This window comes from Cynocephalus volans, chromosome X (genome assembly GCF_027409185.1).
Source record: "Cynocephalus volans isolate mCynVol1 chromosome X, mCynVol1.pri, whole genome shotgun sequence".
In the NCBI taxonomy this organism is placed as follows: Eukaryota; Metazoa; Chordata; class Mammalia; order Dermoptera; family Cynocephalidae; genus Cynocephalus; species Cynocephalus volans.
In genome coordinates, this window is record NC_084478.1 from 48,684,560 (window position 1) to 48,711,127 (window position 26,568).

At 37.9% G+C, this 26,568-nt stretch overlaps 1 protein-coding gene and 1 pseudogene across 1 annotated transcript in view; one reads left to right on the top strand and one right to left on the bottom strand.

The window, feature by feature from the left end:
* Positions 1–26,568, top strand: part of LOC134367978 (cilia- and flagella-associated protein 47-like) — a 1,412,159-nt gene that overhangs the window by 861,528 nt on the left and 524,063 nt on the right.
* On the bottom strand, positions 6,853–8,460 carry LOC134367341 (matrin-3-like; annotated as a pseudogene).

A 26,568-nucleotide genomic window follows, 5' to 3' on the forward strand; every position in this document is an offset into this window, starting at 1 on the left:
ATGTTGAGTATTTTTTCATGTGTCTGTTGGCCAAACGTGTGTCTTTCTTTGAGAAATGCCTATTTAGCTCTTTTGCCCATTTTGTAATTGGGTTACTTGTTTTTTGTTATAAAGTTGCTTCAGTTCCTTCTATATTCTGGATATTAATCCTTTATCACATGTATATTTTGCAAATATTTTCTCCCACTCTGTTGGTTGTCTTTTCACTCTGTTAATTGTTTCCTTTGCTGTGCAGAAGCTTTTTAGTTTGATATAATCCCATTTGTTTATCTCTCCTTTGGTTCCCCTTGCTTTTGGGGTTGTATTCATGAAGTCTATGCCCAGTCCCACTTCCTGGAGTGTTTCTCATATGTTTTCTTTAAGAAATTTTATTGTTTCAGGATGTATATTTAATTCTTTAATCCATTTTGAGTTGGTTTTGGTGTATGGTGAGAGGTATGGGTCTAGTTTCATTCTCCTGCATGTTGATGCCCAGTTATCCCAGCACCATTTGCTGAAGAGGCAGTCTCTTCCCCAGTGTATAGGCTTGGTGCCCCTGTCAAAGATCAGATGGCTATAGGTGTGTGGAATGATTTCTGGATTCTCTATTCCATTGATCTGTGTGTCAGTTTTTTGCCAGTAACATACTGTTTTGGTTATTGTAGCTTTGTAGAATAGTTTAAAGTCAGGTAGTGTTATGCCTCCACCTTTATTTATTTTTGCTCATGCTTTGCTTTGGCTATGCATGGTCTTTTGTTATTTCATATAAATGTCTGGATAGTTTTTTCCATTTCTGAGAAAAATGTCATTGGAATTTTGATGGGGATAGCATTGAATTTGTATATCACTTTGGGTAGTATGGACATTTTCACAATGTTGTTTCCTCCAATCCAAGAGCATGGGCTATCTTTCCATCTTTTTGTGTCCTCTTTAATTTCTCTCAGCAGTGGTTTGTAGTTCTCATTATAGAGATTTTTTACACCCTTGGTTAACTCTATTCTTAAGTATTTTATTTTATTTTATTTTGGTGGCTATTGTAAATGGGCAAGCTTTCTTGATTTCTCTTTCTTCATGTTCACTATTGGAGAATAGAAATGCTACTGATTTTTGTGTGTTGATTTTGTATCCTGCTACTGTTCTGAAATCATTTATCAACTCTAAGAGTTTTTTTTGTAGAGGCTTGAGGCTGTTTGATATATAGGATTATGTCGTCTGTAAACTGGGACAGTTTGACTTCATCTTTTCCAATGTGGATGTCCTTTATTTCCTTCACTTCTCTGATTGCTCTGGCTAGTACTTCCAACACTATGTTGAATAGGAGTGGTGAGAGTGGGCATCCTTGTCTAGTTCCTGTTCCCATTCAGGATGATATTGGCAGTGGGTTTATCATATATGGTTTCAATTATGTTGAGATACTTTATGTCTATACCTAACTTGTAGAGTGTTTATCATGAACAAGTGTTGAATTTTGTCAAATGCTTTTTCAACATCTATAGAGATGATCATATGATCTTTGTGTTCGATTGTATTAATATGATGTATGACATTTATTGATTTGCATATGTTGAAACAACCTTGCATCCCTGGGATGAATCCCACTTGAACACTGTGTTTAAGTTTGCATATGTGTTCCTGTATTCAGTTAGCTAGTATTATATTGTGGATTTTTGCATCTATATTCATCAAGGATATTGGACTGTAGTTTTCTTTTTTAGTTGTATCTTTACTTGGTTTTGCTATCAGGGTGATGTTTGCTTCATAGAATGAGTTTGGAAGAATTGACTCTGTTTTAGTCTTTTGGAATAGCTTGTAGAGAATTGGTGTCAATTCCTCTTTGAATGTTTGGTAGAATTCTGCTATGAACCCATCAGGTCCTGGGCTTTTCTTTGTTGGGAGCCTTCTGATAACAGCTTCAATCTCTTTTATTGTTATCATTCTGTTCAGATTTTCTACATTATCTTGGTTCAGTCTTGGTAGTTGGTGTGTGTCCAAAAATTTATCCATTTCCTCCGGATTTTTAAATTTGTTGACATATACTTGTTTATAGTAGTCACTGATGATTCCTTGTATTTCAGATGTATCAGTTGTAATATCACCTTTTTCATTTCTAATTTTTGTTATTTGGGTCTTCTCTCTTCTTTTTTTAGTTAGACATGCTAGTGGTTTGTCAATTTTATTTATCTTTTCAAAAAACCAACTTTTTGATTTATTGATCTTATGTATCACTTTTGGGGGTTTCAATTTCATTAAGTTCTGCCCTGATCTTAATGATTTCTTTCCATCTGCTAACTTTGGGTTTTGATTGTTCTTGTTTTTCTATTTCTTTAAGGTGAAGTATTAGGTTATTTACTTGCCATCTTTCCATTCTTTGGAACTAAGCATTCAATTTGATAAATTTCCCCCTTAGTACTTCTTTTGCAATATCCCACAGGTTTTGGTATGATGTATCATTGTTTTCATTAGTTTGAATAAATTTTTTGATTTCCTGTTTGATTTCTACTTGGACCCATATGTCATTAAGTAGAATGCTGTTTAATTTCTGTGTTTTTGTATAGTTTCCAGAATTTCATTTGTTATTGATTTCTAATTTTAATCCACTGTGATCTGAAAAAATACATGGGATAATTCCAATATTTTTGAATTTGTTGAGACTTCATTTACAACCTAACATGTGATCTAATCTGGAGAATGATCCATGTGCTGATGAGAAAAAATGAATATTCTGAGGTTGTTGGATGGAATGTTCTGTAAATATCTGCCAAGTCAAATTGGTCTAGAGTTTTGTTTAGATCTTGTGTTTCTATGCCGATTCTTTGTCTAGATGATTTGTCCAATATTGATAGTGGGGTGTTCAGGTCACCTGCTATTATGGTCCTAGTGTCTATCTCCTTCTTTAGGTCTAATAGAGTTTACTTTATAAATCTGGCTGCTCAAACATTGGGTGCTTCTATATTTATGATTGTTATGTCTTCTTGATGGATTAATCTTTGTATCATGTTGTAGTGGCCCTCTTTATGTCTTTTTATGATTTTTGGTTTAAAGTCTATTTTATCAGATATAAGAATATCTACTCCAGGTCAATTTTCATTTTTATTTGCATGGAACATCTTTTTCCATCTTTTTACTCTTAGTCTACGTGTGTCTTTATAGGTGAGGTGAGTCTCTTGAAGGCAGCATATATTTGGGTCTACCTTTTTAATCCAGTCAGTCAGTCTGTGTCTTTTGAGTGGGGGCTTTAATCCTATTACATTAACTGTTGTCATTGAAAAGTGTTGATTTACTCCTAGCATTTCATTGATTTTTGTTTGGATGCCTTAATTGTCTTTTGTTCCTTTCTTTCTGATTTACTGTTTGTATTCTGTAATTGCTGGTTTCTTGGGTTGGAGATAAACTGTTTTTTTTTTTTTTAATTCAACATTATCATTTGTATTTTACTAGTGGGTTTTGATTTTCCTTGAGTTTTTATGGCAGTGGTAGTTATTTTTCAGGTACCAAACTCAGTACTCCCTTGAGAATTTCTTGTAAGGGTGGTCATGTGGTAGTGAACTCCTGGAGTTTTTGTTTGTCTGGAAAATATACTATTTTCCCTTCATTTCAGATTGATGGCCTTGTGGGGTAGAGTATTCTTGGCTGGCAATCTCTGTCTTTTAGTATTTTGTGTATATCATCCCACTCATTTCTGGCTTTTAGGGTTTGTGATGAAAAGTCTGATGTTAGTCTGATTGGGGCTCCCTTATAGGTGACTTGACACTTCTCTCTTTCAGCTTTTAAGATTCTCTCTTTATCTTTGAGTTTTGCCAATTTGACTATAACATATCTTGGAGAAGACTTCTTTGGTTTGAATACATTTGGGGATCTTTGAGCTTCCTGAATCTGAAGATCTGTGCCTTTTCCTATAGCTGGGAAGTTTTCTGCCACTATTTTGTTCAATATGTTTTCTGATATCTCTCTCAGATTTTCTTCAACGTTTTTAATTCTTTTTTCTTTTCTTTTTTCTTTTCTTTTTTTTTTTGTCCAACTGCATTATTTCAAATAGCCCATCTTCAAGGTCAGAAGTTTTCTCTTCTGCTTCTGCAAGCCTGCTGGTTAAACTCTCTGCTGTGTTTTTTATTTCAATGAATGAATTCTTCAGCTCCAGAAGCTCTGCTACATTCTTTTTCAGGGCATTGATTTCATTGTACATTCCTTCTTTCAGGTCCTGTATACTTTTCCTCATTTCATCATGATGTCTAGCTGTGTTTTCTTGTATCTCTTTTAGTTCCCTTAGAATTATCACTCGAAATTCCTTGTCAGACATTTCAAGGGCTTCTTGTTCTATAGGATCTAGAGCTTAAGAGTTATTTCCCTTTGGTGGTGTACTTTCTTTATTTTTCATATTTCTGGTATCTTTCCTTCAGTGTTTAGTCATTGTGGCAAGGGATATCATGGTTCACTTGTTTGACACTATTGCCTGGCTAGGATCCAGCTGGGACTGCCAATTTGGCACAGATGCCTCACTGCCTGTGGCTGGAACATTTTGGCCTCTCTGGTTGGTGCCCACTTGCCCAGGCTCAGGATGGGGTCCAGCAGTGACAGGGCCTATTTTCTTGGTCTCACTGGCGCCTCAGGGTGCATGGTTGCTGTGGGTCTCAGGCCTCTCTTAATGCATTTTTAAATAATAATAGTATCAATGTATAAATTGCCCATATAGCCATGCTTTGTAACTTGTTAAATTTCTGTTTCTTGTGCTCCATGAAAGAATGCGGTCAACTCAATTTTGTGTATGTTGGTTTTTCTTTACTCTGAGGAAGATTTGAAATCAAACATATCTTCATTAACAAATTGCTTTCATAGATACAATGTTAATATATATTTATTCCTGTTTGATATAGAGAATAATCTTATTTTGAACTTTATTTTCTTTAGTCTTTTACCATTTTACAGCTATTTGATAGTGCTTCTTCCACTCATTCATTTGGTAGCTGTCATGGGTAGCAACTTGTGGATTGTCCCTAAGCTGACCTTAAGATGAGGATTCATAGTTACATGACTTATTAAGAAAATGCTCCCAGAAAAAAAAATGTAAGGGAGCAGGAGAAGCAAAGAAGAGAATCAGTTATTCCAAATAAAAGTGACATTTCAGTCAAATTTCCAGTGTCAGCCTAATCCTGTAGGGTTTTCTAGAACTGAAATTACAACCACCACAGAGTTTTTATTCTGTATAAGGCAAGAGAGTTAGGGTTTTAAGCTCATGTACCACATAGGCATTGGCTACAGGCCTGCCCCAGGGGACATAAGCTTCCAGGCACTTTATGCTTTGAGCAGGTCCAATAGTCCAATGGAAGATCTCTGAAGGGTAGCATTACCCACTTGGAACTACACATGTAGAAGCTAGGGGATAGAGACACATAACAGGGAAACCAGATCTGAAAGGCATTTGCGAGAGTGATCTTTTTCATCATTTTTTTTTTTTTCCTTCTTCTGGAATCACTGTTAAAATAAAATATTTTTTTGATTCTATGATAGCAATAACGATGGTGTTGTAAATCAAATATTTCATTTGATCTAGATAAGTATGAGTTAAAAACAGATGTCTAGTTAATAAAAATTTTGCTTGATCATTATGTTTAGTGTAAATATACAATAAGCAAAAGTAATAATTCATGATATCAAGGAATTTTGAGCTTCATTTGTAAAGAGAATGGAACATAAAATAATTACACATATGTGTTAGTTCTCTATTGCTTCCACACATAATTATTATAAGCTCAATGGCTTAAAACAACACTCATACATTATCTCACAGCTCTGTAAGCCAAAAGTCCAGTGTGATAGCTGGGTTCTCTGCTCAGGTCCTGCAGACTGAAATCAAGATGTCACTTGGGCTACAATGTCCAGCTGAGGCTTGGGTTCTTTTCCAAACACAATGGTTGCTGGCAGAATTTGTTTCCTTGTGGTTGTAGGACTAAGGCTCCATTTTCTTGCTGGCCATTAGGCAAGGGTGGCTCCTATCTCTTAAAGAACTCATACTCACAGGCCATCTCATCACACTGCACTTTATTTTTTCTTCCTTGAGGTCAGCAGGAGCGCATCTCTCACACAATTCTGAGCATCCAGAAAAACTCTACTGTTTAGCTTCTTACCTAAATAAGTCAGGTCTACACAAATATTTCCGTATCTTAAGGTAAACTGACTTGAGACTTTAAATACATCTGTAACATTTATTCCCAGCATGGCATAGATCAGTGTTTGATTAAATACCCAGCAGGCTGGAATCTTGGGGGCCATCTTTAGAATTTTGCCTATCATAGCATGCAAGTGAAAACCAACACTGAACAAGGAAATCAGAGGCATGTGCGTAGAATGAAGAGCATAGAATGATTGGATAGAATTAACCTAAAAATAAAATTTTCAGTTTGTGGATATTGCACAAAATTTCAAAGAATTGTAAATGCTAAATATAAATGGATAATGCATTCCACAAAGAAGAAATATATGCAGGGCCATGAAAGAAATAATAATTCAGTTATATGGGACACGTGGAAATATAATATCCCTGACATATTTGAGTTAAGACAGTTTTCTTAATCCTATGATAGGTGAGTTAATGCAGGTAGGAGGTTACTGTGATTAATTTAGTTTTAAAATTAATTTGTAAAATGAGTTTACGTCACTTTCCTTCTGTAATAGATGCACTGATAGCCCTCCTCTTTTTAAAACTTAACTATGTTCATATTTTTTGCTATAACACTTAACACGTGAACAGATATTTATTATTTTCCACTAAAGAAAAAAAGAGTACAATACTTCTAACTATCAGTACTGTATCTTTAAAAGGTTAACCTTAAAAAGAACTATTATTTTATTTGAAATCATTAAATCTTCTTGCACATCTTAAGCTTCCTTCTTCTGCCTGCATTCTTCTGCCAAATTATTCAGAAATTAATTTCTGATAATGAGGAAGGCTGCTGCAATGAATATTCTTTGCAAGCTCTTCATTTGTGTAAAAGAGTGAACACAGCTTACCTTGTTTTAGGTATCACATAGTCTATACAGACAAGAACATTGGGCTGATATGGTCCGATTCTGTACTCATTTGGGATTGTATAGTCTTCCTTGTCTTCATCGCTTTGGCTGTCTGCATTTTCATTCGCATCTTTGCTGGGATCATCAGCATTATCAGCAGATTCAGCACCTGGTTCTGTGTTTTCCTCATTTTTAATTCCATTTTCCAATGCTGCCTTTTTTCTTGAACAAATTCTTCATTCTTGTCCACCTTTTTAAAGCTTTTTTTGCTGCTGCTGAAACTCTTGCATCTTTTTTCACAGATTTGTCCTGAGGCCTTTTTTTCCTATCAGAAGCCACATCACCTAAATTAGCAAGATCAGTCCTGTCTCTCACTGGGCTGCCACTTTATAGCGGTGCTGTGCTGCCTCTTCATCTACAAGTAGCTTATCTTCAGATTCAAGAGGCATATTAGGTTCCTGTTTTGTCTGGTCATCCTTTCTATCTTACTCCCTATCTTCACCTGACTTCTCTTCTTGTTCTTTACCTTCCGTTGTTCTTTCAGTCTTCTGGGAACCATCAGTTTTGTATTTTTATCACTTGGAGTTTTTGCTATCTGGAGAATAAGATCTTTTTCAGGATTTATCTATTTTTAGAAAGTTAGTGCCTCTATTCGGAATCCTCAGTGCCAGTTTTTTTTAATATTTCTCAGACAGTTCCCCTGAAACCAGAGGGCTTTTTTTCAAACAAAGGTCAACCATTGCCATTGCATCTTCTCTTGTCCCCACCTCAATAAAGGTTTGACTTTTGATTCTCATCAATACATAATTCTCTGTTTTCCCATTAGGCTCAAAAAGCTTGAGAACAGTACTGTCTGAACAGCCAGAATGGGGTAAATTGCTGAGATTTATCACACGCCCAAGCTCTTGGTTTTGATCGAACTTCTGATCTGGCTTCCCTTCAGGTTTCTTTTTTCTTTTTTTATACTTTTGGGATAAATGAATTCTCACTGCCTTGCCAAATACTAATGTTAGCATGGCTGTATACTAATCCACCACAAACAACCTAAGTATCTTCCGCGGTTGCCATTTCAATAAATGTCTCATCAATTTTATTTAGAATAGGATAATTTGAAATAACTGCAAATGGTTCAAACAGCTGTAACAGCTGGTATCTCAAGTTCTTCTCTCCTTGGATATCCATGACGTGAACAACTAAGGTCATTTGCACTCTGCCATTTTGCGTACATCTAGGTTCTTGGAAGTTCCCATTTCCAGACCCAAATTTTCTCTTGGTCCAGCTGCTGGTCTGTCCCCCAAGACAAAATAAGGGAGGTAGGCATCGCAGAATTCCTGGTGCTAAGTTTGTAGACTGCTGTCACATGAATAGATCATGCATTGTGCATTCTGTATCATTGTCAGGATTCCATTCTGGGTAGATTTCAAGAAACTGGCATCAACCACTGTAACTTGTTCTGCTGATGTATGGACTCCACTCCTCTACCACCCTAATAGTCTTTTTGAACCGCCACTGTGTTCCTTACACAATGTCCATAGATCACCCAGCTCAGAAGGAGGCCCCCTCCTCTTCTTCCCACAAGTATACATCAATCACATGAATGCATATGTGGACACATACACATACATCTGCACACACATACATATACACTATGAAAGACAAAAGATGTTTCTTAGAACACTGATTACACAGCTATAGCAAGGCATCCAGTTGCAGAATCACTCAGTGAATTTTTAAAATAAATATTGTTATTTTAATTAACGTTACTTCTTTGCTCAGTTACAGAATCCATCAACTAGTGGCTGGCATAATCTAGAACTGGAAAGATAAATTATGATCCTGTGAGGAAAAACAGCAAAGGTAGGAGTTTAAAGGAAAGCTTTGGAGGAGAAATGCGAACACAATTTAATTTTTTTTTTATGATGGCAGCATCAACATCTGAAATATTTGAAAATTGACTGATGTTTCATTCAGCAAAGAATTTATTAGCTATCATTCAAAGAAGTGTGAGGACTGGTATAAAATTTGCCTCCAAATTGAGGACAAGCAAATGTCAGGGGAAACAACCATCAGTTAAGAAGAGGATGGCAATGAGATCACTAAAACCTCAGTGAATTGCTTCATTCAAATAATTATGATGGTGAGAAATCTGGCTAATGTATTCTGTGTCCTAACTGAAATTAGTTAATAGACTAATTACTGTAAAACTCAATGGACTGGTATTAGTTGGAGGAGATTAGAGGACAATAGTGAATTATAAACCTAAAAAAAACTGTTAAAATTATTTAAAGACATAGAAGAAACTTAGTGTTGGGTTGTTAAAAAGGCCCTACAGAATAAATGACTGAAAGTAAGGATTTCTTTTAAATCTCTATTTCTGTAATCCATCAGATTAATTACATTTTCTAACCAAAGCATATTACTTAATCAAGTATAATTTAAAGTTCTCATACATCATAGCTTCCTAAATAAATAAATAAATAAATAAATAAATAAAAATAAAGGAAAAGCAAGGTGAATAAATTTAGTTGACACTAAAAGAAAAAAAAATAGATGTCACACATGAAAAAGAGAATAAGCACTTTATGATGCTATACCATCTAGACTATGTGATAGCAAAGGTCAGAAATAAGAAGTTTTCAGTTTCTGGGTTAATTCTGTAATAACTGATGTTAATAAGCACTCAATATCCTGTAGGCAATTTAAACATTGAGCTTGAGTTTAAATGATGGGCTTTCAATAATTGCATGTCCCCATATCCATGGTGATGATGATTAAGAAAGAAAATGTTTTTATAAAGTACCTGAGATTGACTAATCATATTTATTATCTGATGGATGACTTGGAATATTAAATGTTTTTATAAAGTACCTGAGATTGACTAATCATATTTATTATCTGATGGATGACTTGGAATATTAAATGTTTTTATAAAGTACCTGAGATTGACTAATCATATTTATTATCTGATGGATGACTTGGAATATTTAAACCAGCAGGCCTTTGGAAACTAGAAGTATGCAAGAAAAAAAACCCAAATCAATTAGGTTAACCAAAAGATGTAAATAATTTGATTCATTGCATAAGTATAAATACAAATATAACACATTCCCTGAGTAATTTTAAAAGCTTACACAGACTTGTACTGTTTGGATGGCATTTATCATCTATCCTCATGTATTTAACATTTGTTATGTTCGTGGCCTCCCATTGCTACAAGTTTCCATTGTTTGTCCCCAGCTCATGGCTTTGTTCTCAGCTCTGAATACATTTCCCTTTATGTCCATGACACTTGAAGGGTTCAGTCAAGAAATAGATTCTCACAGAACAACTCTGCAAATAATGTTTAACCTTTGTTTTAATAAATTACATGTCATGGACCATGGACCTTCAGGATTGCTTATGGATAATCAAAATAAATATTTTGTTAAATTAATGAATGACAATGTTCCTATGATGTATGCATGTCTGTGTCTGTGTATATGTGTATGTATATGATAGTTTTGTGTCTACTGTACTAAGATTGACAATTTGAACTTCTTTACCAACACTTAGTAACTTTATAGCTGTGGAATATTAGACAGTTTTTAAAATGTTTCCGTGCTTCAACGTTTTTTACATGAGGATGCAAGTAAGTTTATAACAAGAATTAAGTATGAAAATGTACATAAACTGAATGTATCTTACATTTGGCATATAGTAAAAGTTACATAAATAATAGGTATTATTAATGTGCTTATCATATATGTATACATATACATATATGTAATAAACACAAACATGCACATATAAAAAGATAGAATGAAATTAACCAACATAGTAACACAATTGTGTTTATGTGATGGGAGTTTATATTTTTCATTACATTTTGCTGCAAATTTTAAATTTTTGGCAGTGTGCAGGTCCTGCATATATAATCAGAAAAAAAAAAAGAGATAAATATTTGTTCACTTGTAGGAATACTCTTGACCTGACACATCAGAGAGTTAGTGTGGTTATCAGATATAATTTCTTCATAATGAGAGCTTTTAAATACTGGAATAGGTGACTAGGATTATAGATTTTAACTTTTTGGAAACCTTAACGCTTTTCACCTTTTAAATCATAATTGAAGATTGGAGAGTAGAACTCAGATTTTTCAAAGCCCTAACAAGCAAGCCCAGTGGTTCTGCGATTATATACAAGTTAAATCCTATCACCTAAATTATATTTTATTTTATTTATTTTTTATTTATTTTTTATTTTATTTTATTTTATTTTATTTTTTTAATTTTATTTTGTCGATATACATTGTGGCTGATTATTGCTCCCCATCACCAAAACCTCCCTCCCTTCTCCCTCCCCCCTCCCCCCCAACAATGTCCTTTCTGTTTGCTTGTTGTATCAACTTCAAATAATTGTGGTTGTTATATCTTCTTCCCCCCCCCCGGTTTGTGTGTGTGTGTGTGTGTGTGTGTGTGTGTGTGTGTGAATTTATATATTAATTTTTAGCTCCCACCAATAAGTGAGAACATGTGGTATTTCTCTTTCTGTGCCTGACTTGTTTCACTTAATATAATTCTCTCAAGGTCCATCCATGTTGTTGCAAATGGCAGTATTTCATTCGTTTTTATAGCTGAGTAGTATTCCATTGTGTAGATGTACCACATTTTCCGAATCCACTCATCTGATGATGGGCATTTGGGCTGGTTCCAATTCTTGGCTATTGTAAAGAGTGCTGCAATAAACATTGGGGAACAGGTATACCTTCGACTTGATGATTTCCATTCCTCTGGGTATATTCCCAACAGTGGGATAGCTGGGTCGTATGGTAGATCTATCTGCAATTGTTTGAGGAACCTCCATACCATTTTCCATAGAGGCTGCACCATTTTGCAGTCCCACCAACAATGTATGAGAGTTCCTTTTTCTCCGCAGCCTCGCCAGCATTTATCGTTCACAGTCTTGGATTTTAGCCATCCTAACTGGAGTGAGATGGTATCTCAATGTGGTTTTGATTTGCATTTCCCGGATGCAGAGTGATGTTGAGCATTTTTTCATATGTCTGTTAGCCATTTGGATATCTTCCTTAGAGAAATGCCTATTTAGCTCTTTTGCCCATTTTTTAATTGGGTTGCTTGTTTTCTTCTTGTATAGTTGTTTGAGTTCCTTATATATTCTGGATATTAATCCTTTGTCAGATATATATTTTGCAAATATTTTCTCCCATTCTGTTCGTTGTCTTTTAACTCTTTTAATTGTTTCTTTTGCTGTGCAGAAGCTTTTTAGTTTGATATAATCCCATTTGTTTATTTTTCCTTTGGTTGCCCGTGCTTTTGGGGTCGTATTCATGAAGTCTGTGCCCAGTCCTATTTCCTGAACTGTTTCTCCTATGTTTTCTTTAAGAAGTTTTATTGTTTCGGGATGTATATTTAAATCCTTAATCCATTTTGAGTTGATTTTAGTATACGGTGAGAGGTATGGATCTAGTTTCATTCTCCTGCATATGGATATCCAGTTATCCCAGCACCATTTGCTGAAGAGGCAGTCCCTTCCCCAGTGAATAGGCTTGGTGCCTTTGTCAAAGATCAGCTGACAGTAAGTGTGTGGGTTGATTTCTGGATTCTCTATTCTATTCCATTGGTCAGTGTGTCTGTTTTTATGCCAGTACCATACTGTTTGGGTTATTATAGCTTTGTAGTATAGCTTAAAGTCAGGTAGTGTTATGCCTCCAGCTTTATTTTTTTTGCTCAGCATTGCTTTGGCTATGCGTGGTCTTTTATTGTTCCATATAAATGCCTGGATAGTTTTTTCCATTTCTTAGAAAAATGTCTTTGGAATTTTGATGGGGATTGCATTGAATTTGTATATCACTTTGGGTAGTATGGACATTTTCACTATGTTGATTCTTCCAATCCAAGAGCATGGGATATCTTTCCATCTTCTTGTATCCTCTCTAATTTCTCTCAGCAGTGGTTTGTAGTTCTCATTATAGAGATTTTTCACCTCCTTGGTTAACTCAATTCCTAAGTATTTTATTTTTTTGGTGGCTATTGTAATTGGGCAGGCTTTCTTGATTTCTCTTTCTGCATGTTCACTATTGGAGAAAAGAAATGCTACTGATTTTTATGTGTTGATTTTGTATCCTGCTACTGTGCTGAAATCATTTATCAATTCCAACAGTTTTTTTGTAGAGGTTTTAGGCTGTTCGATATATAGGATCATGTCATCTGCAAACAGGGACAGTTTGACTTCATCTTTTCCAATCTGGATGCCCTTTATTTCCTTCTCTTCTCTGATTGTTCTGGCTAGGACTTCCAACACTATGTTGAATAGGAGTGGTGAGAGTGGGCATCCTTGTCTAGTTCCTGTTCTTAAAGGAAAAGCTTTCAGCTTTTCCCCATTCAGGATGATATTGGCTGTGGGTTTGGCATATATGGCTTTAATTATGTTGAGATACTTTCCCTCTATACCTAACTTATGGAGGGTCTTTGTCATGAATGAGTGCTGAACTTTATCAAATGCTTTTTCAGCATCTATAGATATGATCATATGGTCCTTGTGTTTGAGTTTATTAATATGGTGTATCACATTTATTGATTTGCGTATGTTGAACCAACCTTGCATCCCTGGGATGAATCCCACTTGATCGTGATGAATAATTTTTCATATGTGTTGCTGTATTCTGTTTGCTAGTATTTTAGTGAGGATTTTTGCATCTATATTCATCAAGGATATTGGCCTGTAGTTTTCTTTTTTGGTTATATCTTTACCTGGTTTTGGTATCAGGATGATGTTTGCTTCATAGAATGAGTTTGGGAGATTTGCGTCCGTTTCAATCTTTTGGAATAGTTTGTAAAGAATCGGTGTCAATTCCTGTTTGAATGTTTGGTAAAATTCTGCTGTGAATCCATCTGGTCCTGGGCTTTTCTTTGTTGGGAGCCTTCTGATAACAGCTTCAATCTCCTTTATTGTTATTGGTCTGTTCAAATTTTCTACGTCTTCACGGTTCAGTTTTGGGAGCTTGTGTGTGTCCAGAAATTTATCCATTTCCTCCAGATTTTCAAATTTGTTGGCGTATAGTTGTTTATAGTAGTCTCGAATGATTCCTTGTATTTCAGATGAATCAGTTGTAATATCGCCTTTTTCATTTCTAATTTTTGTTATTTGAGTCTTCTTTCTTCTTTTTTTTGTTAGCCATGCTAATGGTTTGTCAATTTTATTTATCTTTTCAAAAAACCAACTTTTTGATTCGTTGATCTTTTGAATTGTTTTTTGGTTTTCAATTTCATTCAGTTCTGCTCTGATCTTAATGATTTCTTTCCATCTGCTAAATTTAGGTTTGGATTGTTCTTGTTTTTCTAGTTCTTTAAGGTGAAGTGTTAGGTTGTTCACTTGCCATCTTTCTATTCTTCTGAAGTGAGCGTTTAATGCAATAAATTTCCCCCTCAATACTGCTTTTGCAGTATCCCACAGGTTTTGGTATGATGTATCATTGTTTTCATTAGTTTCAATAAATTTTTTGATTTCCTGCTTGATTTTTTCTTGGACCCATATGTCATTAAGTAGAATTTTGTTTAATTTCCATGTGTTTGTATAGTTTCCAGAGTTTCGTTTGTTATTAATTTCTAGTTTTAATCCATTGTGGTCTGAGAAGATACATGGGATAATTCCAATTTTTTTGAATTCATTGAGACTTGATTTGTGACCTAATATGTGATCTATCCTGGAGAATGATCCATGTGCTGCTGAGAAGAATGAATATTCTGAGGTTGTTGTGTGGAATGTTCTGTAGATATGTGCCAATTCCAATTGGTCTAGAGTCTTGTTTAGATCTTGTGTTTCTCTACTGATTCTTTGCCTAGATGATCTGTCTAATATTGACAGTGGGGTGTTCAGGTCCCCTGCTATTATGGTATTAATGTCTATTTGCTTCTTTAGGTCTAATAGAGTTTGTTTTATAAATCTGGCTGCTCCAACATTGGGTGCATACATATTTATGATTGTTATGTCTTCTTGATGGATCAGTCCTTTTATCATTAAGTAGTGTCCCTCATTGTCTCTTTTTATGGTTTTTAGTTTAAAGTCTATTTTGTCAGATATAAGAATAGCTACTCCAGCTCGTTTTTCTTTTCTGTTTGCATGGTAAATCTTTTTCCATCCTTTCACTCTTAGTCTGTATGAATCTTTATGGGTGAGGTGGGTCTCTTGTAGGCAGCATATAGTTGGGTCCTGCTTTTTGATCCAGTCAGCCAGTCTGTGTCTTTTGATTGGGGAATTTAAGCCTTTTACATTAAGAGTTGTTATTGAAAGGTGTTGATTTATTCCTAGCATTTTATTGGTTGTTTGGTTGTCTTAGGTGTCTTTCGTTCCTTGCTTTCTGATTTACTGTTTGGTTTCTGTGTTTGTTGGTTCCTTAGGTTCTAGATAGTGCTTTTGTTAGCTTGTTTTCTCTTCATGAATGCCATTTTTATTATACTAGTGGGTTTAGATTTTTCTTGGGTTTTTATGGCAGTTGTAGTTATTTTTCAGGAACCAAACCCAGTACTCCCTTGAGGATTTCTTGTAAGGGTGGTCGTGTGGTAGTGAACTCCTGCAGTTTTTGTTTGTCTGAGAAATATACTATTTGCCCCTCATTTCGGAAGGATAGCCTTGCAGGGTAGAGTATTCGTGGCTGGCAATCTTTGTCTTTTAGTATTTTGAATATATCATCCCATTCCTTTCTCCTTTTAGGTTTTGTGATGAAAAGTCTGATGTTAACCTGATTGGGGCTCCCTTATAGGTGATTTGACGCTTCTCTCTTGCAGCTTTTAAGATTCTCTCTTTGTCTCTGAGTTTTGCCAATTTGACTATGACATGTCTTGGAGAAGGTTTTTTTGGATTGAATACATTTGGAGATCGTTGAGCTTCCTGGATCTGAAGATCTGTGATTTTTCCTATACCTGGGAAGTTTTCTGCCACTATTTTGTTGAATATGTTTTCAATGGAATCTCCATTTTCCTCCCCTTCTGGAATACCTATGACTCGGATATTTGATCGCTTATGGTTGTCTGATATCTCTCTCAGATTTTCTTCAATGTCCTTGATTCTTTTTTCTTTCTTTTTGTCTGCTTGTGTTATTTCAAACAGCCCATCTTCAAGTTCAGAGGTTCTCTCTTCAACTTCGACAAGCCTGCTGGTTAAACTCTCCGTTGTGTTTTTTATTTCGTTGAATAACTTCTTCAGTTCAGCAAGTTCTGCTACATTTTTTTTCAGGACATTGATTTCCTTGTACATTTCCTCTTTCAGATCCTGTATACTTTTCCTCATTTCATCATGATGTCTAGCCGAGTTTTCTTGTATCTCATTCAGTTTCCTTAGAATTATCTCTCGAAATTCCTTATCAGTTATTTCAAGGGCTTCTTATTCTATAGGATCTAGAGTTTGAGATTTATTAACTTTTGTTGGTGTACTTTCTTGATTTTTTGTATTTCTGGTATCTTTTTTTTGGTGTTTATTCATTGTTGCAGGGGGTTTCACAGTCCACCGGTTTGAGACTAATGACTAACTAGGATGTTGCTGTGGTGGCCAATTTCGTATGGCTCCCTCCGTGACTGCTCAGTTGGCCTCTAGTGCCTTGTGTGTGTGGTTGCCTCGGGTCTTGGGCTTCTCCGGGGAGCCACCTTTCTGGTCAGCTTGGACTCTGCTGGGCTGGTGGATCACGTACCACAGGGTGTGTGATCTCTGTTGAGCTTTCACTTCCTGTGCAGGACTTCTCCCTGTTTCGTGTGCTCTGGCCCAGGCTGTTAGATCGTGCAGTGGCGACCCCACCGGGTGTGTGGTTTCTGTCGAGTCTCCGCCTCCCTGGCCACACATCTCCCCACTCTGTGTGCACTGTGCTGGGCTGGGGCGTGTCTTCTGCACCCCTCGTCTATCAGCTGGGCCTTCAAGACCCTGCTCGGCACCGCCTCGCCCAGGAAGTCTACCAGGTTTCTGCTAGGCACAGACGACTGGTCTCTCTGGGTGCCTATGTAGCACTATGTAGATCTTCTCAGGTCTTGTTCACCTTTGTATCCCCCCAGTATAAACCGAGTCTAGTGCCCACCTGCAGCCAGCTCTGTGGCAGGTTCAAGCGGACCTGGGAACTCTCCTACCACACTATTCCCAACCAGAAATTCGTTAGGCTTTTTTCCCAACTGGTGGCCGCAGAGATGGTATCTGCCTTCCAGTAACAGGGAGTTTACCTGGGGCCGGAGTCCTGGGTGTGGTGGAGTGACAGTCGGCCCGCCCGTACTTCCTTGCCCTCCCGAGACTGGCCGGGGACGCCCCACACCACCAGCCCCGCCAGAGAACTGCGGAGGGAGTGGGAGCGGAGGCCGGTCTGCAGGCTCCAGAAAGCCCCACGCCAGGCCAAGCAAGTGGGAGGGCTCAGTGATGGCGGAGCAGGGCGGAGCTGCCTGCACCTGGGAAAATGGAGGCAGCACCAGGGCGTTGAGTGGCCTGGTGGTGCAGGCGGGAGCCGCGTGGGCATCCACCCCCTGAACAGAGCTGTGCCAGGGATCACTCACAGTGCTGTGCCAGGTCAGGTTCTCGCTCTCTGTCTCTGGTTTGCCGCCTTTCCCAGTTCTCGGCTGCTGCCGCCTCGGGCTGTTCAGTCGTGGCGCGGCTCGGGCGCTCCCAGGAATCTTCTTTAATGCCGGCCTGAAACCTCGAATCCTGAATAGGGCCGCTGGCCGCCTTCAGCGCGGCCCCGGCCTCCGGGGTCCTGTCTGCATCCACAGCAGCCCTGGCGCCGTGTTCCCTGTTTCGAGACTCACTTTTGCAGCTAAGAAACAGTTCTTTTCCTGCTCCACACTTCAAAGCTGTTGCCTGTAAATGAGGCAGCCTTTCCTGCCGGGGGCAAAGTGGCGGTCACCCCCCACGACCGGCCAGCAGCAGCGGTCCTCCCTTACGAGATGGCGAGAGGAAGGTCCACAAGTTTCCCAGCTGCCTGAGGCCCAGTGGCCACCTTTTCCACCTCAGCTACTCCGCGCCAGCCGCCGCTGCCGCCGCCATCTTGAAAAACTAAATTATATTTTATAATCAACATATAAGAAGCATAACTACTAATGTGCCATGAAAATTGGTGTTTTTTGGGTTTTTTTTCCCAAGATGTTTTCTTCTGGAATTTGATTGATAATATAAAGGGAGGTGAGAATTTTTCTCTCAAATTTAACTCAGACTGGATATATTTCCAACCATGAATATTCATATTTATTTCATGGTATAAATATCGGACAGTTTGCTTAAACATTCACCTATTATAAGACATTTTGGGTGTTTCCAGTTTTTGGCTGCTTATGAACAAAGCTGCTATAAACAATAGTGTACAGGTTTTTGTAGATTTACATTTTTCTTTTCTGTAATAATTTTCCAGGAGCACAATTGCTGAGTCATATGGTGAGTGCAAGTTTAGTTTTTGTTTTGTTTTGTTTTTTGAATTTCCAACTATTTTCCAGAATTGCTGTGCCATTTTACATTCCCACCAGCACGTCTGAGTGTTCCAGTTTCTCTGCATCATTGCCAACATTTTGTGTTGTTACTACTTTTTAATTTTATTTTAGCTGTTGTGATAGGTATTTAGTAATATCTCATCTTGGTCTATAATTTGCATTTCCCTGACATCTAGTGAAGTTGAACTTCCTTCCGTGTGCTTATTTGCTATCTGTATATCCTCTTCAGTGAAATGTCCCTTCATGGTTTTTTGCCCATTTCCTAATTTGTTTGCTTTTTTAACTGTTGAGTTTTCAGAGTTCTTTACATGTCCTAGATATGAATATTTTATCAAATATGTGGCTTGCAGATATTTTCTCACAGTTAGGCTTATATTTTTATTCTTTTGAAAGGATTATTCACAGATTTTTTTAAATTTTATTTTTTTTTTCAAAATATTTTAACATTTACTTGTACATATTTGTGGGGTACAGAATCTTGGTACAATAAATGCATATATTGCACAATTATTCTCTTACGGTACATAGCATAGTTTTTTACACATCAGTCCGCCACTTTTCCTCCCCTTCCCGATCCCCCCACCCCTGCTAACCATTATTCTACTCTCTACTTTTATGACAATCACTTCTTTTAGATTCCACATATGAGTGAGATCATGTGGTATTTGTCATTTTGTGCCTGACTTATTTCACTTACCATGAAAGTTTCCAGTACTATCCATGTTGCTGCAAATGATAAGTTGTCATTTTTTTAATAGCTAAGAAGTATTTCATTGAGTATATATACCACAGTTTTTTAATCTGTTCATCCGTTGATGGACATTTAGGTTGATTCCATCTCTTGGATATTGTGAATAGTGCTGCAGTGAGCATGGGAGTGCAGGTGTCTTTTTTGATATAGTGACTTCATTTCCTTTGGGTACATACCCAGGAGTGAAATAGCTGTGTTATAGGGTAGATTTGGTTTTACTTTTCTAAGGAAACTCCATACTGTTTTCCACAGTGGCTGTACCAATTTACACTCCCACCAGCAATGTAGAAGAGTTACTTTTCTTCACATCCAATGCAGCATTTGTTATTTTTTGTCTTGTTAATAACATCATTCTAACTGCAGTCAGATGGTATCTCATTGTGATTTTAATTTGCATTTCCCTGATGATTAGTGATGTTGAGCATTTTTTCATGTTCCTGTTGGATATTGTATTTCTTCTTTTGAGAATATCTGTTCAGGCACTTTGCCCATTTTTTAATTGGGTTATTTGATTTTTTGCTGTTGAGTTGTTTGAGTTCTTTATGTATTGTGGATATTATCCCCTCATCTAATTTGTAGTTGGCAAACACTTTTTCACATTCTGTAGATTGTTTCTTCACTTTGTCTATAGTGTCCCTTGCTGCATACAAGCTTTTCAGCTTGATGTAGTCCCATTTATGAATTTTTGATTTAGTGGCTTGTGCCCTTATAGTCTCGCTCAAAAAAGTGCTGCCCATTCCCATTTTGTGTAGTGTTTCCCCTATGTTTTCTTCTAGTAGTTTCATAGTTCCAGGTCTTAAATTAGGTCACTAATCCACTTTGACTTGATTTTTGTGTATGGTGAGAGATAGGGGTCTAGTTTCAATCTTCGGCATGTGGGTATCCAGTTTTCCAAGCACCATTTGTTGAAGAAGCTGTCCTTCCCCCACTGTATATTCTTGGTTCCTTTGTAAAAAATCAGTTGGCTGTAAATGTGTGGGTAAATTTCTAGGCTCTCTATTCTGTTCCCTTGGTCTCTTTATCTATTTTTATGGCAGTACTGTGCTGTTTTGGTTACTATAGCTTTATAGTATATTTTGAAGTCAGGAAGTGTGACACCTCCAACTTTATACTTTGTGTTCAAGATTTTCACTAGATGGGGTCTTTTGTGGTTCCATACAAATTTTAAGAGCATTTTTTCTATTTCTGGGAAGAATGTCATTGGTATCTTAATAAGGATTATGTTGAATGTGTAGATTGCTTTGGGCAATATGGACATTTTGTTGAAGTTAATTCTTCTGGCCCCAAAACATGTGTTATCTTTCCATTTATTTGTGTCCTCTTCAATTTTTTTTCCACCAGTGTTTTATTGTAGATGTCTTTCATCTCCTTGGTTAAATTTACTCCTACGTATTTCATCTTTTTGGCAGGTATTTTGAATGGTCTTAAATAGCATTTAATAAAAGTATTGCATGCATGGATACTCTGTTACCCTTTAAGTATTTGTGTCTCTGAGTGAAATGGTTTCAAAGGCAAAAGATCTAAGAAGTGATTCTGGAGGAGCGCCCTGAACTGGGTCCAAGAACACGGCTTTGGAATCGATTGGGCCCAATGTTAATTTCACCTCTGCTCTTTTCTAGTACTGTGACCTTGACTTTGAAAAGCTTATATATACTGTTTTAGTCTTTTTTATTGCTGTTTTGTTGTTGCTGTTGATTCACAAGAATACTGTATTAGTCAAGGTATAGACAATGCTGCTATAAAATAGATGCAAAAAACAAAGAGGCTCGAATAAGATGGAATTTTTTATTCTTTTTTATGGAACTGTTGAGAAGTGAATGGTTAAGAGATAGTGGGGTATACCTTCTATTCTCAGTGCTAGGATTTCATCTGTGGGTTCGATTTCTCAGAATAAGCAAGTAATAAAGTAATAGTAGAGTTCAAATAGATTCCTTTTGAGAATGTCATTTGAAAAGTTTATCACTCCGTTTCACGTTCCACAGGGCAGAACTTATTCACACAGCCACACCTAGCTGCCAGTGAAGTTGAAAAATGTAATCTTGAAAATTGGAAGCTACACAGGATTTTGGAACTAAAAGGAAGGATGAAAGAATTTTTATTGGGCAAGATTATAGTCTTTACCTCTAATATATAGTAGACTGTTGCTATAAAGTTATTCTGGAGGGATGTTCACTAGGAATTATACAACTACAGACAAGAAAGAACAGGTTTAGATGTGACTCTTCAACTTACTTCATGCCTACTTGCATGTGTGGACAGATTAATTTAGCATAAATTATATCCTCACACCTTATCTATTTATTGCATAAGCAAGTCCTGGTTTCAGCCTGGGGATTCATTCTGTAGGTTTCCAAATGTGGCAGTATAGATCTTGTCCACTAAGACCAAAAGAGCCTTTTGCTCTGTCTTCACACTTTGTGACTACAGATGAGTGAGTTGTAAGACCAAGAGTTAGAACAAGAAATAAGTTAAATAGTAGCAAGAAGTAGTCACTCCACGGAAAGGACAATATAAAGATCTGAATAGTGAATAGTATGAGCAAGACTCTTGTCAATAAATAATCTTTAAAAAATTTATTTATTGAATCAAAATTGATTATACATATTTTGGAGGTTCAACATTGAGATATGTTGATCAAATCAATATTACTAGCATATATATTGTTACAAATCATACTTATTCTTTATGCCCCTTGTCCAGTCTCTCCCCATCCCCCACTTACTCCCCCCTCCCCCCTCTAATTACTCTACATTTCTTCTCTCCTTCTGAGAGAATAATGGTTACTCTGTTAATTTGTTCCCTAGATGATCTGTCCAATGCTGAGAAGTGTGATCAGGTCCCCCAATATTATCATAGAGCAGATGCTTCGCCTGTCACTCTGAAATGGACTTTGTGGAGAGAGACATCCTCCTCCTTTCTTTATCTCTGCTGGTGACTCTCCTCATGTGAATGCACTCCAGTGATTGGTGGACCATCTGCATGGTGGTTGTGGTGTCTAGCCACTTTCACGGCAGCCATGATTATTATGGTGGCTGTGGTGGGCCACCCACATGAAGGAGATGTTTTTGGCATGCTCCTTGGCTGTGGTGGTGTGCCCGGTTGTGGGTGTGTCTGGTCCCTTTCTCCATACCTCTGGTCCCCAGGCTGGCCCCGAGGCACTGGCATGTTGTGCCTTGTTGTAGGAGGAGGGTTCAGTCCCCTTCTCCATGCCTCAGGTCCCTGGGTGGGCCCCAAGGCAGTGGCACATTGTGCCTGGTTGTGGGAGGGTGGTCCAGTCCCCTTTTCCATGATTCAGGTCCCCAGGCAGGCCCCAAGGTGCTGGCGGTGTGCCTGGTTGTGGGAGCCTGGTCCGGTCCCCGGCTTCAAGCCTCTGGTTCCCAGGCAGGTCACAAAGTGCTGGTGGTGTGCCTGGGCCGGAACTTATTTTTTGTCCTTTGCTTACTTCTAAAATGGGGGTAATTCCTGTTGGAATCAGTACTTGATCTTTGTGGCTGACTTAAATTGCTGCTTTGCTGCTGTTTCCCTAGGGAAGGCTTTTTGTGAGCTCAGGGTTTAATGGTTGACCATATAGGTACTTCTGTCTCTCCAGAAACCCAGTGGATCTGTGTTGTATAGAATCTGTGATCTGGGCCCGAGTTTTTTCATCAAACTGCACCCCACACAATTCTGCATTCCCAACCAGTCTCCTCTGAGTGGTCCTGCACTGATTTGGGGGAAGATCAGCTGTCCTTGCTGTGTTCCAGCGTTCTCCCAGTAGGCTTGTCTCCCCCACCACCCATGCTCTGAGCACTTCCCATGGGATCGACCCTGCGCTGGTCCCTTGCAATGACTCACCGGCCTCTGAATGGCTCCCTTTTTCAGCTGTTCTAGCTTCTCACTCCTGCGTGAGTCCACAGAAACCCTATTAGTGTCTTGTCCTGGAGGTCGCCAAGGCCCTCTTTCCTCCTGCTGCCTCCAAGTAACTCCATCTGAAGGGCACAGCTGCGGCTTCTGCCATCTTCTCCATGCACTCAGCAGCATAAGCCTTAAAGCAGCCAAGGCCCAAAACACTCAGAGCAGTTTTTTCTTTCTCTCATTGTGGTTTCTCCCACCTTCATGAACTCTATACGTCTCTCCTCCTCTTCTCCTGTGCTTCAGCAGCCCCAGCCTGGCTGATGGTTACGTTATTATAGCTGTAAATTGGCTTATTTGTAGGAGAGAGTGACATTGGGAACCGTCTATTCTGCCATCTTGGCCAGAACTCCCTAAATATATTTTTTTAATGTGTTCTTATTTAATCCTCATAACCAACAATCTCCAGTTTAGAGATGAGGAAACTGTGGCTCACTGGCACACATATTTTCTTCCAATATCACATGAATTTGGCCATATCAGAAAATTGATGTAACTAGTGCTTATTTCTTCCTTGTTCTCTGCTGGGGCCCAGGAGTGTACGGCCCTCATGCTCCAGCAGTCTAAAGCCTCCACTGCAGCAGCCACTCAGATCACCCCTCTGGAGAATTCCTTCTGCTCCATCATTCCCACTTGTTCCTCTCAAATTCTCCATCTTGTCTTCAAAGTCCCATCAATGTGCCATGTCTTTCTTGATGAATGTCAAGAAGAGAAATCCTGTTTCTTCTTGGGTAATTCCCAGAAGAAGGTATGAGGATATTTGTGACTCTCAGACAAACAGAATTGGGAAAAAACATTCTACTCTTTCCTTTCTTAACTCCAGGCTGCATCATCTGAGGAGCAAATCCGAAACAGAAGAGTATCAAATTGCCTTCCTCATGGACAAACTAGTCATAGTCTTGGCTAGTGGGTCTTATTCAATCTCTCCCTCAGTTATTTATTCATTTATGCATGCATGTATGTGTATATCCAGTTTGCTTTATTCATCTTCCCCACTGTATGATTCTTTCTGTGAATTTGCAAACCATTCATAACTTGTAAACTTAGAACATAATAGAGTGCCTGGTATATAGTAGGTGCTCAGTTAATGTTTACTCAATGAGTTTATTCAACAACTATGATGGTCCAGGCACTATACTAGGATCTGGGGATATAATAGTAAACTTGAAATAAATCCCTTCAAGGGATTTATGATGTGTAGAAGGATATAAGCAATTAAATAGGTGATTACAAGACTGCCTTGAAGCAGAAAGTTAGAGAAAAGAGCAAGAGGAAGAAACCTGGTTATTTGCAAGTGAGTAAACTGGACGTAGGCATGTACAAGTGCAAAAGTGGCCATAGGAGACAAAGACATTTCCAGATAGGGAGCTCCAGCCCCATGTGGGGCATCATTCAGTTGGACCACTGAGCTCCCACCAGCTAGGGTGCCAATCAACTCAGGGCTCAACCAATGACCAAATGACATGAATCCAGCTAAGAGGACCTAAACTCCTAAGAATGTGCCTGTTGGGTCTCCTGAGCCTTCTCTCTCTCTCTCTCTCTCCAGAGTGTATTCTTGCTTTGCTAAATAAAACTGTTCTTTGCTTTTCGCCTCTGGTGTGTATCCTACAATTCTTTGAGACCCCAAACCCCAGATTTACCCAGGAGAACATGCAATTTCCTTAATTTCCCTTAACGGCCATACAAATGCTATGACAAGGCAAGCCCAATAAACTATAAATGAGTATACATAAATAAGAACATAACTTTTGGGGGCCTCAGGGAAGGGCTTCCAGGAAGATCAATTTAAATTGAACCCAGAAAAAATAAGTAGGCTTTTGCTAGACAAGGTGGGGAACTGGTTTGAGAGAAAGGTGGGTAATATGATTTGTGTAAAGGAGTTCATAGGTGGGTTTGATGCAGGGGAGAGGGTGGAGCAAAACATTTCAAGACAAAGGGAATTTCATGTGGAAAAGTCTTGAGGTTAGATGGAACATAGTATGTTCAGAGAAATAAACACCATATGGCTGGGGGTGGAGGGAGGTGACTAGAATTTCAATTAGAAATTAGCTCCTGGTTGATTTCATAAGGCAAACTAAGGAATCTGTACTTTTATCATTTTTTCCTGCAGTCAGTACAGACCTTTAAGCACAAGGGTGATATAATCAGCTTTTCATTCTAGAGAAGTCATTCTAGTGTGGGGGGGGATATATTTAAATTTCTGGTACTCTAATCCAGGTGCAAAATGCTGGTGGCAGTGGAAATAGTGGAAAAGGGGCAGCAGGCAGCTTTCATAAATATCAGGAGTGAAACTTTATAGGATTTGGTGAATGACTAGATCTTGATGTGTGGGAGAGTGCATGGAGGAGAAGAGAGACCAAACGAGACCTTCGGAGAGATTAGAGGTGACAGTGGGTTTCTTGCTTGGGTGACTATGTGGAATTTTCTTTCAGTCACTGAAATACAAGACCAGGAGAAGGAACAACATTTTGGTGGTTTGGGGGCTGGGAGGGAGGTGTGCCAGAAGGTGGATCAGTGCAAGAGAACATAGTAAATAAATTTTTATCCTGCCATGTTTTAGGTGCCCTGTCTGATTACCAGATAGGCATATCCGTTAGTAGGGAGAGAGATCTGGGTGGCAGCATACATTTGGGATTCTTTATTAATTTCATGATAAAGTCATAGAAATGGATAAGATTGCTTAGTCAGATCATCTACAGAGCTGTTTTTCTCTCCATATATTGTATTTTAAGCAGGGGTAGCTCCAGGCATTTTACTTTAACTGAAGTGAATTGTCAATTTTACTTGAAAAAGCACCAGTCTTGTTGAGATGGGTTTCACTGGTTTGAAATTAAAGGTTGTTACTTTCACACATATCCCTTTAGGCCCTAACTACCTGATGATTTCCCAGAAGTCATGCATGCACTCTAGGACTACTTTTATCCATTTTTCTTCGCTATTTGTTAAACAACAGGATACAGCTTGTCTCACCCAATTTGATTTTGTGTCATTTGGTTATTGCTGCTTGTTAAATCTGCATGTTCATTTGCAGTTGTTGTCTTGCCTTATATTCTAAAATTCACCAGAAAAAAATGCATTGATAGATGAAACAACATTCACTGAGGCACAAGAGAGGTGAAAGAGATAATAGAAACACTACACCTCAGAATGTAAATATAAATAGGGCTACCGCATTAATAGAAAAGATGAAACTGTATATGATTAAAGAAGAGCATCTCTGTATATGATTTTACAGAAGAAATTAGAAAAGAAAAAATGTGACAGGTATATTACAGATATTTATTAATAATATCTGAGGGGAAAGGGGCACATTTTAAAAATTTGCCCAAAGACTCCATACAGTTTAGTGAAGTTTTGGTAACAGAAACTGAAGAAACTTCGAATAACATTAAAAATTATTCTTACCTTTGCCACTCTATCCCAAGTTAAGTCATTTTCCCTTCTGCCCTGAGTATAATGTTTTTGTCACAGTTTAGCATCTGATGGAATTTTGAC